This window comes from Diabrotica virgifera, chromosome 2, assembly GCF_917563875.1.
Source record: "Diabrotica virgifera virgifera chromosome 2, PGI_DIABVI_V3a".
NCBI classification, from domain to species: domain Eukaryota; kingdom Metazoa; phylum Arthropoda; class Insecta; order Coleoptera; family Chrysomelidae; genus Diabrotica; species Diabrotica virgifera.
Genome location: NC_065444.1, coordinates 230,003,162 through 230,018,487, shown reverse-complemented (window position 1 = coordinate 230,018,487; position 15,326 = coordinate 230,003,162). Strand labels below are relative to the sequence as shown.

Sequence of the window (15,326 nt, the reverse complement as noted above, 5' to 3'; positions counted from 1 at the left end):
CGAATAACTCAAAAATATTGAAAAGTATTATTGTTGATGATGATGGACTTTCTTTTAAAACCCCTAAAACCCCTGACAAAATCACTAAAATATAATATATTTTCATCAGTTTACGTTTGATTTTAATTTTGCAAATCTCAACAGATTTCACGATATTTCGGTCTCCGACATATGGTCATGATGATATTATATTTTACAAATTATTACTGAACATCTCCTTTATTTTTCTATACATGTACTAACATGTTGTTTTTTCATTATTCTTGCATTTGTCCCACTTCCATAAATATATTAACAAACCTGTTAGCTTCATGTGCCGATGTATTTATTGATACGCACAACAGGGCGTCAAGACATAGGGCATTTTTATAAAATACATTCTAATCACTAATTATCCTCCTCCTCCTTCCATGGCACTACAGTCCAAATTGAGCCTTGTCCTTCTTTATTTTTTGACAAACCTTTGTTTGTCTGTGGCTGCTCTTCTCCATACACGCACTCCTAAAAGGACTAGTGCGTCGCTGTTTACTGTGTCTTCCCAGCGCTTTCTTGGCTTTCCAACCGTTCTCTTTCCCTGTAGTCTAGCTTTTAGTGCTCTTTTCGGTAGCCTATCCTCTCCCACTCTTATCACATGTCCGGTCCATTGCAATGTTTGTATTCTAATGAAGTCTAACAGGGGTGTTTCCTTATAAAGTTGATAAAGCTCGTTGTTGTATCGACTTCTGAATATCCCGTTTTCCCTCACAGGTCCTAGTATTCTCCTCAGTACTTTCCTTTCGAATGTATCGAGTTTGTTTTTGGATGTTTCTTTCAGGACCCATGCTTCACTGCCATAGTCTCTCTGCCAGAGGCTCAGTCATTATTTGAAATGGCATCAAATGTTACATTTGATCCGTCCTTTTGTATGGTGTCGAAGTATGGACATTAAAATATCCACCATTGATCGTTTGGAGGCCTCTAAAATGTGGCTACATAAACGTACACTGAAAATACCATGGAGGCTATGCTGACAAATGTGGCAGTCCTTAATAGAGCAAATGCTGCCCGCGAGCTGCTTGATAACATCAAATATAGAAAGATTTTGGACCCTATTTTGGACACGTAGTAAGGGGAGACCGGTATAATATTCTTCAATTTATTATGATGGGTAAAATCGAAGGACGCAGAGGAATTGGTAGAAAGCAGGCCTCTTGGTTGAAGAATATCAAGGAGTGGACAGGAATAAAGAAAGCAGAACAACTATTTAGAATAGCTCGAGACAGAGACAGTTTCGCCGCCATGTTAATCGCCAACGTCAAGGGGACTTGATAGGGCACGTTAAGAAGAAGATGACATCATGTCGATCGTACGGATAACGAAATAATACTGTTGCAGATTGCACACGCTCCTTGGGGTCGGATAAACCAGATGCAAGTAATGACTTATATGGTGCTGAATCGAAATATTGCTGTTGATGGAAAGAATATTGACTGAGACTAAAGAGATATTGAGGCTGGGTAACTGTAGGAGAGCAGCCAGGGACAGTGGTACTTGGCAGCAGATGCTGGGGAACGGTCAGGGCCAAACATGGACTGTAGCGGCATAGGAGAGAGAAATAATGTCCTATATTGCAAATTTTCGGAACAATACTAGTTATTAAGGTACCAAGGGTATTATAAGGATAATAACACTTGAGGTCAATGGTGTATATACCGAGGGCCTTTGGCTTGAGGGATATACGTTGACTGAAAGCGTTATTATCTATAATACCCTTGGTAACTTCAACGTTTAATGTCCGACTAAATTATTCTTTATATGCAAAAAATTTGAATGAATTTTGAATTAATTAGCTTTTAAATAAGTACATTTACCAGCAATAGTCGTAACGTAATTGTGGTAACCATAGTTTTACTTAGGTTGTTATTTGTCAACTTGACAGTATTTAACTAGTTATTTAAATTTAATGCATTCGGCATTAGGGCATTATATCGTACTTAACTAACTTCGAAGTCATGTCATTATTTGTCAAATAATATACCAGTCGGACCTTAAAAAATTTATGAAAACATTGAATGCTTTTCCGAATACATATATATGTACTGAAAACTACTAGTTATTATACCCTAATGTTGTCATATTATGATATCTTTACCGTCATCAGATTGTACTTCTGCAAAAAAACATTTCCTCAACTTCTCTAAATTTATTTTAAGGCACATTTTAAAGAAGAATTTTCTTTTATGTTAAAGCAGTTAACAGTGAAAATGTGTATATTGTACGTTCTTGCTGCGTCTTTTGTTAAAAATATCGAATAATCTAAATACTGCTAATAAAAAAATAAGTTGTTGCCTATTGGTATTTCATCAAAGGTAATAACAGATATTTTTTTTTACAAGTAATCGAATAAAAACTTTGTAACAAGTAATGTTTAAATATCAATATGCCAGTAAATGGATAAATTGACTAATTCTTAGCAACTTGTTCTATATAGATTTTTCACAGTCAATACTTTTCGAGTTATTTTCGAGCGAAAAAAATGTTATTTATCAAAAATATATTTATTTATCAACAAAAAAAACACGTTTTCAGACGGTTTTTCGGAAAACTTTCTCTAAGTCAGAGAAAAATATTTGCGTCGATTGTATTCACGGAAAAACTTTTAGGGAACTATTCGGCAGCAAATATTTCTTGGGGATTTTTGTCCGGGGCTTTTTGTGGGGATATTTTGTCCAAAAAAATTTGTGGGGATTATTTGTCAGAGATTTTTTGTGGGGATTTTTTTCCGGGGATTATTTGTCCGGGGATTATTTTTGGGGATTATTTGTGGGGATTTTTTGTGGGAATCTTTTGTCTGGGGATTTTTTGTCCAGGGATAATTTGTGGGGATTTTTTGTATTTTTCGCATATATCTATTGTGAATAAGTTAAATATTGAATAAATAAAATTAAATAATATATGTGTGTAAATAAGTTAAAAATAAAGACTATTAAATTAAATGTTTTCAATTAAAATAAAGTTAATAAATAAATAAGTAAAATCATAACATAGGTGTCACGGTAGGGTATTCGTAAAAAAATTGTGTAAACATGGTTTCCGTGTATAAGTTGAAAATTAGAGACTTTTGGAAAATTTATTTTTTTTAATATATCGAAAACTATTAGAGATTTTTTATTGAAAATGAACGTTTAGTATTCTTATGGCAGGAATATCTTAAAACAAAATAATAGTGAAATTCGTCCACACCATAAAATTTTTATGGGGGTTTTGTTCCCTTAAACCCCCCAAGCTTTTGTGTATGTTCCAACTAATTTATTATTGTGGTACCATTAGTTAAACACAACCTTTTTAAAACTTTTTTGTCTCTTAGTATTTTTTCGATAAGCCAGTTTTTATCGAGATGCGGCTTCTTTTTTAATATATTTACATAAAAATTGTATGGGGTTTTTGTTCCTTTAAAGCCCCCAAATGTTTGTGTACGTTCCAATTAAACTATTATTGTGGTACCATTAGTTAAACACAGTGTTTTTAAAACTTTTTTGCCTCTTAGTCTTTTTTTGATAAGTCACCTTTTATCGAGATGTGGCTTCTTTTTCAAAATATACCTATTAATGTAAATTATAAATAAATTTTCAGATTATTAACAGGTCTCTATAATCGAACTTAACCACATACAAATATGTGGTGGATTAGACAAATATTCAAAATATCTCGATAAACACTGTCTTATCGAAAAAGTACTAAGAGCCAAAAATGTTTTAAAAATATTGTGTTTAACTAATGGTGACACAATAATAGTTTAATTGGAACGTACACAAAAGTTTGGGGGGGTTTAAGGGAACAAGACCCGCATAAAATTTTTATGGGGTGCACAAATTTCACTTTAATTTTTTTAAAAGATGTTACTGCAATCAAATTGCCACATGTCCATTTTCAATAAAAAATCTCTAAGAGTTTTCGATATATAAAAAAAATCGATTTTCATTTTTTAACTTCAAAGAGCTATAACTTTTTTTGTGTACACTATTGTATATAGGTAAGTGAGGTTCAATCAACCTATTTTTGAACCCAGAATCTGCGGTATAAATTATGACCAATCTTTTCGGGACAACCTATATATTTTGCCAGCGATGCATGATCGCACCAGTAGAAAAATCAATAAAATTAAAAATTGAAATATTGTTTTAAATTATTGTGACTATAGTATATGCTAAGCACTAGTCTAATTACCCTTATAGTATTTTACATCTTATTTCTTAATAATTATATTAATGTGACTACTTTTGTAATAACCTTACACCCGAAAAATAAGAAATGATGACATTGAACGTATAGTTACGTGTTATTGATTAAGTGCATGGTGTATAAATACAGACTGGGTGAAAAGACATGGATGATTCGTATATTGTTATTAGACCTGGCTATTTCGAAATAGTGTGTTAGATCAGTATTGTAATTGTTGACCATTGTATTTCGACATCCTATGTGATACGTATTATAATGTTATCTGGACCGAAATAATCTTTATTTAATTAAGGACCGAAGAAGCAGATTAATTACCACCCCTTTCTGCCTCATCGACACATGACGTCCAAAATGTTTATGTGAAAGTAGTTAACAGAAATAGCCCACCTAACCTAAGACTAGATAAAATTAATACCTAATTAAAGAAAAAAATTTGAAAAAAAATGAATGGTATTTACCAGTAGTGTATAAACTCAGCAGTCGTTTTTTTATATAAAAATATTGGTTTAAAAAAAATTAATTACTCTTAATTTTATTGCCAAAAGACATTTATGAAAATATTTTTCTCATTATGAGACTTACCGGTTAAATATGAGCCAAAGTAAGTAGTTTGTCCATTTTTATTTTCTTTTAGTCAAAGATAACAAATTAAGTAACACAAAAAAATCTTTCACAATTTCGCGTTTAATTATATTGACGTCCTTCAACTAGTAATCGATTGGTGATTATGAATATTCTATTGCTACAGTAGAGACTTCGTAGATATCTAATTTGCACATATAAAGCTACACAATCACCCGATAATCCAATTAGAGACTTAACACGGACGAACGATTGAGACCATCACTTGAAGCTGCAAGGGAAAAGTATTAATTAATTATCTATACTTTGAGATTTGCTACGCAACAGACTAAAAAACTGTTTCAAAGCAATAAGTTTAAACATTTTATTTATTTTATTTTATTTTATTTATCAACGGGCAAACCCAATTACAATTAATGTTAAACTATAAATTACAATTACAATAAGTTACAATACAAAAAGTTAAACTGTATTATTATACAATGTAATACAAAAGTTATCTGTATCTATTATCTCTATCTCTATTACTCGAGCCAAGAGTATACAAAACCTGACGCAAGAATAAGCCAAAGGTTGCAAAGAAATCTATGTTGTTATATTGATTGGCTGGTCTAGCAGTTCTTGAAATGAAGTTGTTAAATCCATAGTTAGTGCGATGTATAGAATAATGGAAACTAGATATAGATCTGGTAGGTCTAGATGGAACATGTATAGTAATTGTATTAAGCAAAAAAGGAGCAGCAGCTCTACCATGCAGAATATTGTAAAAGGTAACAAAATCTCTCTTCTTATGACGCATAGAAATGGGTGGCATGTTTAATGTAGCAAGTAAATCTGCATCATTGTAGTTGTTCAAGATGTTTAATTTGAAAGCAATCTGTTTAAGGAATTTATGCTTAACACGACACAAGGTCTCAATATGCACATCATAAAAAGGTGACCATACACAGGACGCATACTCAAGATGGGGACGGACAAGAGAGCAATAAAGCGTTTTTAAGGCAGTAATCCCAGTAAAATGCTGTGTGCTTCTTCTGATAAAGCCAAGCATCTGAAATGCCTTGTTGACCACATTATTTAAGTTATCAGAAAGTTGTAGAGTTGAGTTTAAAGTAACACTAAGATCCTTGATGAAAGTTACAGTATCTAGGCAATGCTGTCCAATCTTGTATTCAAAATTGATTGGGGATAATTTTGAATATTTTGGTTTATATTTCATATTATTGCTGGTGAGTATTTACGGTTAGGTGATTTATATGTATTTTATTAGCTCCTTTTCGAAGTTACTTCCTGTATTTCTACGTTTATTAAGAATCTTTTATTTGGCAGCTTGTTCCTAGTTACTGACAGTGTTTTATTTGGAAGCTTGTTCATTTAATTATATATATATTCTTTCAAAATATACATTGTTTCAAAAACGCTGCAAAAAAAACTGGAGTTCGTGTTAACTTCAAACATTAAATTTCCCATAGAAATTCTAGAAAACTCATAGTCTTCTTCTTTAGGTGCTATATTTATGTGCTGTATTCGAACATTAAAAATTACATTGGAAAGTTTTTCGCAGTCTTCAGTTAATTGGAATAGTTGTTTTTTACTGCGAATTTCTGTATAATCGCGAATGTTCTTTAGCCATTCCATCTGCTTACTTCCAGTTTCTTTGCAGCCTTCGATATTACCTTTCATGATCAGCTGAAATATTCTGTAGCGGTCTCCTGTAAGAATATGTCTTCCCAAGTAGCACCGAACGGGTTTATTAAGTATTTTAAGGATGCTTTAAAACTGTAGAATAAAATTAAAATTAAAACCATTTGGTTTTTAACCCGCCAGTGATCGCTATATGAGATTTTCTCTCATGGTCTCAGAAAATTGCGCACAACTTTTTTTCTGCGAAATTATACGCGCTGTAGTTCCTTCTAGTCTCCTAACTATCCCCCCTCGACAATCTAATAGACTCGTCTACTCAGATAGTGACTCAGTTTACTTAGTATCACCATATTGTTGAGTCAGTGCGCTTCATGTGAGAGATTCTCTCATCAAGCGACCACCGTCGTCACCAACTGTGTATAAAAATTAATTTTATTTTCCCCTTAAAACCTAAAATAATATCCTTTTATGATGTAATAAAAGGCGCCGTGGATGTGGTCGATGATATGAAAATCCTATATTCTGTTTCACGGGTTAGTTGTAGATGGTCACTTACCATATATTATTTTTCAATGTTAAATATTGGCGGCATCAATAGCCACATTTTATATAAAGATAATAATAAAACAGAAAAACGTCGTGTCTTTTTAAAGAAAATGGCTTTATCGTTGATGAAACCTCATCTTTTTTGTAAAATTTTGTAAAGAAATGCAAAAGTTGGATATGTGAGAGAAAATCTCACGCGCGACCACTCGCGTAACAACCTAAACAACCTAAACCTTAAGATTGCAATAAATCCGCTTTCAGCACAAAAGGGCCCACACTGAAGGAGGTCAAGAAAACCAAAAATTAAAACCTTCTTAAAACTTTGTATTCTTAAGCAACTGTTTTTAAAGCTGCTGTGGAGGTATTTTTAAAACCATGTTAAAAGGCACTTTAAGTGCTCGCAGTTTTATAGCAAACTAAAAGGTTTCTTAAATGGAAACTTTTAAAGGCAATTTACCTTATTATAAACATAAACTTTAAATTAAAATTATTCTTTAAAACCATATACTCCATATAGGCCAACAAATTTTTACATTTATGGTAGGTAGGTAGTTACGTATTTGTAACCATAAAATAATAAAAAGTTCTTAGTTATTTCGGACTATCACGGTATAAAAATACTTGCTCATCCAACTTTATTGATGATGTTAACAAAAATATGTATAAAAAACTCAGGCGCTCTAAAATTTCTGACTTTTGGCGATTAAAAAATAATAATAAAAAAAATTTAAATCCGAAAAATCTGAATTTGAAAAAAAAAAAAATTTTATCTACAATTACTAGTCTGGGCTGATGATCGAAGAATAGGTTATTTTTGGGAAAAGTTGTTTACCAGCAATTTTATTGCTGGAATCGAAGCTTATGATTATATATATTAATAATATAGGTATGCAAAGTCCGCAGATAGTGTGCTACTTTTTTTATTAACAAAATGGTGCCTACAAAACGTGTTTTTTTTCAATTTTTGCTCCATAACTACGAACATTTTAACTTCACACCAAAAACACCCTAATAAAAATTCACCGAAATTAAATTCTGCACAAACAAATGTTTTTCCCGATCGGCTCCGACGAAAATTTTCCTCGAAAAATGCGGGTTTTCCCAACAAAATCTTTAAAATTAAAATAAAGTTTTAGATAAGTACTGTCTATTCGGTAGGCTTACACCGGTCACGGATTAAGAAAGAAATGAACGAATTGACTGGTCCGCTGTAGTTTGACTATTTACACATGGGCGCAGTCATTTTTTATTTGAGCGGGTTCTTATACAAATTAAATAACGATATAATTTCATGATTCTTTATAACAGTTCATTACCCGTAGCAAAAAATCAAATCAATATACCTAATATTAATTGTTACATGAATATCAATATGTATAATAAAAATAAAACAAATTATAACTATCAAAAGGTAGAAGGCTAAACGTTGCTGTATTGTTGATGTTTTAATTTATTCTCTAAAATGGTTTTATATAAAGTCACAATCAATTTAAGTGATATATTAAAGCGGCCGCAATGCGGCCTAATGGATTTTCCCTAATGTCATCGGTTTACGAAATAACGAATTTATTCCTTTCATTTGCACCGTACTGTATATAAGAATAGATGCAAAATTTACTGAATGTATTAACATTATTTAGTGGTGGCCGCATATCGAAATAACTACTCTGTGATAGACTACATAACGAATTAGCTACTCTGCGGTAGACCGCATATTGGATGGTAGACCGCATATCGAATCGGCACTAATATATGTTACATTTCGAAATATTTAAATATTTAAATAAAGTACAAAATATTCGAAAAAATAATTAAAATAAGACTCACACATTTTTTAAAAAAATTTAATATACTATCTGAATGTCAATATGGGTTTCAAGAGGAAAAATCAACCGAAGATGCAATCTGTGCTCTAACAGCTAACATCTACAAAGCTCTTGATAATGCAAAACCATCTCTTTGTATATTTGTAGATTTAGCAAAGGCATTTGATACAGTTTCACATAAAATACTGCTAAATAAACTTCAAAAATACGGTATAAGAGGACTTGCATATAACATCCTAGAAAGTTATCTGCTAAATAGACAACAACATGTTTCTATAGATGGAGAAATCAGTAAAGGAAGAATTATATCTTACGGAGTACCAAAGGGAACAGTCTTGGGACAAATTCTCTTCAATATTTATATCAATGATCTATTCAGACTGAATGTAACAGGTAAAATCATAAGTTTTGCAGATGACACAGCTATATTCTATGATGCAAATACATGGAATAATTTAAAACAAAAAGCTGAAACATATTTTGCTACAATTCAGAAATGGTTTCAGTTTAATAAACTTACCTTAACTATAGAAAAAACAAAATATATACCATTTACATCATATGTTAATAACCTCCCAAATCTTGGCTCATTAAAAATTGATGCAAAAAATGAAATTCCACATACATACGAGATTAAATATCTAGGTATAATAATTGATAAACATTTACGATGGAACACCCAAGCAAATAATAACTCTTATCAAGATTTAAATTTTTAAAACAATTTTTAGGAATAACTCATTTGCGAATTCTTTATTATGCACTTATACAATCTCAACTCACATATGGCCTTTTAGGATGGGGTGGAATACGCAATAATTACTTATATTCTATAAATATTATTCAGAAATGGCTAATTAGAATTATATACGGGAAAAATTTAAGATATTCTAGTGAGCTGTTATATAACGAAAGTAAATTTTTAAATGTACGTAAATTATTCTGTTATAAAGCCCTTATACATATACATGAAAAAAAGATAATATTAAATTTTAACAGTCATGCCCACCAAACTAGATATATAAAACATAATACAATTCTACCAAAATGTAATAAATCCATCCTTCAAAGATATGTTGGTTACATAGGGCCCAAATTGTACAATTTGCTACCGGATAATTTAAAACAATTTAAAAATTATAAAAAACATAGATATAAATATGAAATTAAACAATGGATTGGGAACAAATCAACAAAATTCTGCGAAGAACTTATCAATGGACAATAATTGTAATAAATAAACAAATAAGAAATAAAAAATTATATCGAAAATAAAAATTGTATCTAAATAGATTTTTATTATCAACTGCAACATTTCTTGAATTATTGATGACCACATTTATATCACAAATTATATTAAAATTATTATATTTTTATTTTTTCTTGATTAATGTTAGAGTTTTTAGTATTTTTATAAATTTTCGAAAACTGTATACATTTATACATTTGTTAAATATTTTTTGTGTTTGTTTATATTTGTAAATTAGTATATTATATTTTTAAGTCTCACGCACAAGGGGTGCTACTTTTGTATGTATTGATGTGATCTTTATTATTGATATGAGATAATATTCTTATATGTTACTTAATTTAATCAATGTGTTTACTAATCTAATTAATTAACCAGATCACATATCAATATGTTTTCAATCTCAGGGCGAATTATAAATTAATTACTTACTTCCGTGGCTTCTAAATATTTCTTAATGGTTCCTAATCGGGATAGAAAAGAAAAGAGTAAAAAAAATACACATATGGGTTACAATTATAATCAAAATATTTTTTATTTTATTTAAAAAGGCAATCAATGCTTAATATTTGCTATTTCTTATTATTCTTAAACATAACATTTACAAATGGGAATCTTATTTCCTTTTGGTTTTCAATTGAAAGTTTTTATTAACATTTAACTATTAGGAGTTATTAGGAACAACTCTATTTAAGTTTGATGAAGCTTTTCTGATATTATTGATTATGTTATTCAATTTTTTATGTGGAATTTAATACGAAAACCCATACATTCATGTCCAAACAAATGAGACTGACCTTTTCCTGGTGAACTGAAAATGTCCTCACACAAGACCCTTTCCTGCTATCCTTGGCTGCGATCAAACCTCGTCCTGGCTTCCAGTGCTGTTCTCCTTTGAAAAACTAGCTCGAATAGCTCTCGTTCCTGCTTTTGTCGTGATGCTGTGTTCTACCTTTTTTGAAACTGCTATCAGCTACCGGGACACTCTGGGCTCAAGGAGGTTCTTTTACTCTCGACCTGGCCTACTTCTCGTTCCACGATAGATACTCCACACTCACGGAACTACACCGGCTTTCTCACTCCTCGAACACTACCGTCTACTACTCGACTTCACTTCTCGACAGCTCAAAACATTCTGCTCTCACTTTGTCATCCATTCCCCTACTTTCTAAATATCCCTTCCAGATTCACAAATCAATTTTCCACCACCAACTCTCATTCGTAATATTCCTCAAAACCAATTTTTAATCTTTCTAAATATGCTTAATGGATTTCAAAAGAAAATATTTAATTCCCATTCTAAAATACTTTCTAACTATTTACAAATTTTAATGACCTATTCTCTCTTTCAAATGAGTCTTATTTAGCATAGGCTAATGATCGAAACCTTCCGCGAAAAACGATAATGAACTATCATCTATTTTACTGAGTTTTATTTAGCATAGGCTAATGATCGACCTTCCGAGAAGAACGATAATGGTACGCGTCATTCACTTTGTTTATCTAAGCACATTGTTCCGAGTTTCGTACGCTTATTCTAATCACTTCTTAAAATTACATATAACAATTTGTTGTATACAGGTTGTTTTAAATTTATATGCCCGTGGTTGAGAAAATTGAAATTATTTTATATTAAATTGAATTTTGTTTATAATTATCAAAATTTAATTTTCATATCAAATAGAAATATAACAAATCCCCGCCTTGTATTCGATAAAATTTATCTGCATTTTTAAATAAATTTTCTCGAGGCAAAACCAATTCCCTGTATATTTCCTTACTTTAATCTACTTCTTATATCCTAACTTACTATCTACTTCATGTAATTCTGTCTTTTATTCGTGATATTTGTATACATCGTGAATATTATAAATTCCTCGGATCTTTTCCGAGTTCCTGTGCCTCAACTCATAACTATTTATCCCATTTTCATTATTCACGATGTACGGGCCTTCGAAAACAGGCATCAACTTTGCGCAAATGCCCCCAGGAAGATTTGATACTCGTAATGCCCTCACGAGTACTTTTTCACCCTTTTGGAAAGTCACTGGTCTTCTTTTTCTATTTTGTTCCTGTCTTTGGATATATTTTTCGTTGCTTCGCCGTAATCTTCTCTGTACGGTTTCAATCACCTGTTGATATTCTTTTGGCTTTTGGTCTTCCCATGGCCTTATCGGCAATACACCCTTCATGATGTATTCTGGGGTCTCTTTTGTTACTGTGCTCGGAATTGTATTTAGATACCTTTCTATTTCCGCCATTTTCCTGTCCCAGTGGCGATGTTGACCATCTGTTGCAATGCGAAGAAATTTCGTCACTTCCTGTATGAATCGTTCCGAAGGATTACTCTGTGGATGCCTGATGCTGACAAAATTTGTCTCTATTCCTCGTTCTCGAAGTTGTCCCTTGAAACGATCATTTCGGAAATACGTTGCATTGTCCAGTAGGATCTTTTTTGGTGTTCCTACTATGGCTATAAAATTGTCGATTTTTCTTAATATTTCCTCCCCCTTTGTGGTGCGGCAACTATATAATTTTACGTATTTTGAAAACACATCCACCATTACCAGAATATGTTTGTTCCTTTTAGTGGTCATAATTAGATCGCTTAACATATCTATTGCTACAATGTCTAGTTTGTTTCGGTCTTCAATATTTTTGGCAACATTTTCGTTTTTGAAATTCCGACTCTTATATTTTTGACATACATCGCACTTCTGGGTAATTTCCTTTGCAATGCGGTAATCCTGTCGGCTGATGTAATTTTCCCTAAAAACGAGCCAAACTTTTCTGCTACCGATATGCCCATTGTCCTCATGTAATTTCTTTATTATCTTTTCGGCCAATGTCTGTGTCACTAAATATAGTTCCTTTCCGTCTATTCTCTTAAAATATATGTCATTTTCTACTTCCGCTCTTCTTTTCTCTCTTTCCTCTAGGTCTTCTTGGTTTGTCCTTATCTCATTTAACGAATATATCCCTTCTTCTTGTATTAATCTCTTTAGTCCCACCTGTAGAGTAATTGTTTCCTTTTTTCCCGTGTCCTCATCCCGTGTTAGAGCGTCGGCTATTATGTTGTCTTTTCCTTTTATATATCGGAACTCAAAATCATACTCCTGTAATAATAGAATACCTCTATGTATTCTATTATTTACTAATCTATTCTTCATGATATGTACTAAAGCTGCATGGTCTGTTTCGATTGTGAATTTTGCTCCCAATAAGTAAAACCTCAATTTGTTTACGCAATATAGTACACTGGCAAACTCCAATTCTGTAACACTATATTTTCTCTCATGTGTTTTAGTCACTCGCGATATAAAACATATCGGCACTTCTTGGTCGTTTTGTATTTGAGACAGAACTCCTGCAAATTTTTGTATGGACGCATCAGTTCGGAGTATAAAAGGTAAATTGTAAATGGGGTGGTATATTTTCGTTCCTTTTGCGAATTCTCGTTTTAATGTTTCGAAAGCTTCCTCCTGTTCTTCTTTCCAATTCCATTTTATTCCTTTTTTAAGCAACTTTATCAGAGGGATTTCCTTTTGGCTCAAATCGGGAATCAGTTTTTTAAAATAATTAATCGTGCCAAGAAAACCTCTCAATGTTTTCAAATTCGTTGGTCTTGGGTATTCATCTATGAGCTTGACTCTGTCTTCGGATAATCTTACTGTTTTGGTGTCCAATTGAAAACCCAAATAAATAAATGACTTCTTTTTGAAAAAATTGACATTTTTCAATGTTTAATTTCAATCCCGCTGTGTCCAATTCTTCCAGAATTATTTCTATGTGTTTCAGATGAATCTGAGTATCTTGTGAAAAAATTAATAAATCATCGATATAATGAACTATGAAATCTTCGTGGCGATTCAAAATGGTATGTAGAGCTCGGACGAGTGCAGCACAAGCACTCTGCAATCCAAACGGCACTACCTTAAACCGGTAGACAATACCATCAATAGAAAAAGCGGTGTAGTTTCTACACTTTTCAGCTAACGGTATCAACCAAAAACTGTGTTTTAAGTCAATTTTCGAAAATATGTGTGACCCGGTGATTCTTCCAAAAATGGCCTCGATGTTTAGAGGTGATTCATATTGTGATACTGTGTGCTGGTTGATATTCCTGGCATCTAAACATAATCTCAATTCTCCACTGCTTTTCTTTACTATCACAATCGGGTTAACATACGGTGAATCACATCTTTCGATGATTTGATCTTCCAACATTTTATTTATTTCTTCTTTCACCTCTTGTCGATACTTGTATGGAATCGGGTAAGTCTTTGATCGAAAATTTCCCAAGTTTTTCACCTCAAATGAATGTTCGTATTTTTTAGCCACTCTGTTTTCCTCATTGATCAAATTTTCGTAGTTTCTTAACATCAACCGCAATTCTTTTTCTTTCCCTTCTCCACATATCAATTTTCTGTCTTTTTTCTCAGATTCTTCACACATGTTTACCGTGCATTCTGCATCCTCGTTTGCATATACCTCCTCCTCAAATACCACTGTTTCAATCATATTCTTTTCACTTTCATTTTTTAGCTTTATTTCTTCTTCTCCTGAGCCCGTCTCTTCTTTTGAGGAATCCCAGGTTTCCTTTGTTTCTGATACTCTCAAATTTTCTTCTTCTGGGCTCAACTCTTCTTTTGAGGAGCCACAGGTTTCATTTTCTTTTATCTTTTTCTGACCTTTTCTCCTTTTTCTTCTTTGTCCTTGCTTCGCTGCCAAATTCATTTCCACTGTTTGTTCTTTACCTGATTCGTCCGTATTTTGTTTCTCATGTTCCTTGTCCTGTTCTTTTTCTTTTTCTTCTGTTAGTTTCATCGTAGTATTTTTAAAATCTATCACTACATGTTTTTCTGCCAATTCGTCCACTCCTACTATCATGTCATGTGACATGTTTGGCATTATTACACATTGTAGTGCATACATATTCTTGCCCAGTCGTACCATTACTCGTATGCCTTCATTTATAGTTGCCAATGTCCGTTTGTTTGCGCCCACTAAATTTACCCTAGGTATTTTATAAATTAAATTTGTTAAGTTAACTTCTTCTATTAGTTTTCTGTTGACCAATGTTATTTCAGATCCAGTGTCTATCATAATTTTAATTGGTTTCTCGTTGATAAATCCATCCACAAATTTTAAATTAACTCCATTTTTCTTTTCGTTGTTTCCTGCCAATTTAATAAACTCCTTGGGGTGACAAAAGATTCCTGTTTGATTTTTGGTTTTTAGTGAGCGCCGTCGTGAAA

At 32.2% G+C, this 15,326-nt stretch overlaps 1 protein-coding gene across 1 annotated transcript in view; it reads right to left on the bottom strand.

Moving 5' to 3' along the window:
* The window catches only part of LOC126880467 (uncharacterized), a 48,815-nt gene extending 43,795 nt beyond the window's left edge, over nt 1-5,020 (bottom strand). Inside the window, exon 1 of the mRNA XM_050644326.1 lies at nt 4,804-5,020. The gene's annotated coding sequence lies outside the window, so the exon portion shown is untranslated. The remainder of the gene's footprint in view (nt 1-4,803) is intronic.
* Nucleotides 5,021-15,326: the final 10,306 nt, after the last annotated feature.